Genomic DNA, 225 nt, shown 5'->3' on the forward strand with positions numbered 1-225 from the left:
AAGTCCATGGGACTCAAATCAAAGTCAAGGATCATCAATCGGATGCTCTGCGTCAAGGGAAGATGTTGGAGATGACCCCGCTCATCCTCCAGCTCATGACTTGTCAGCCATGAATTAATTATCTGGTATCAGCGTTATCGGTATGCCAGTAACGGTTCAACGGTCAAGATACGGGGTGCGGATGGCAGATCCCAGGCCATGGGATTAGGATACATTCTAAGAAGG

This window comes from Plasmopara halstedii, assembly GCF_900000015.1.
Source record: "Plasmopara halstedii genome assembly, contig: Scaffold_658, whole genome shotgun sequence".
Taxonomy (NCBI): domain Eukaryota; phylum Oomycota; class Peronosporomycetes; order Peronosporales; family Peronosporaceae; genus Plasmopara; species Plasmopara halstedii.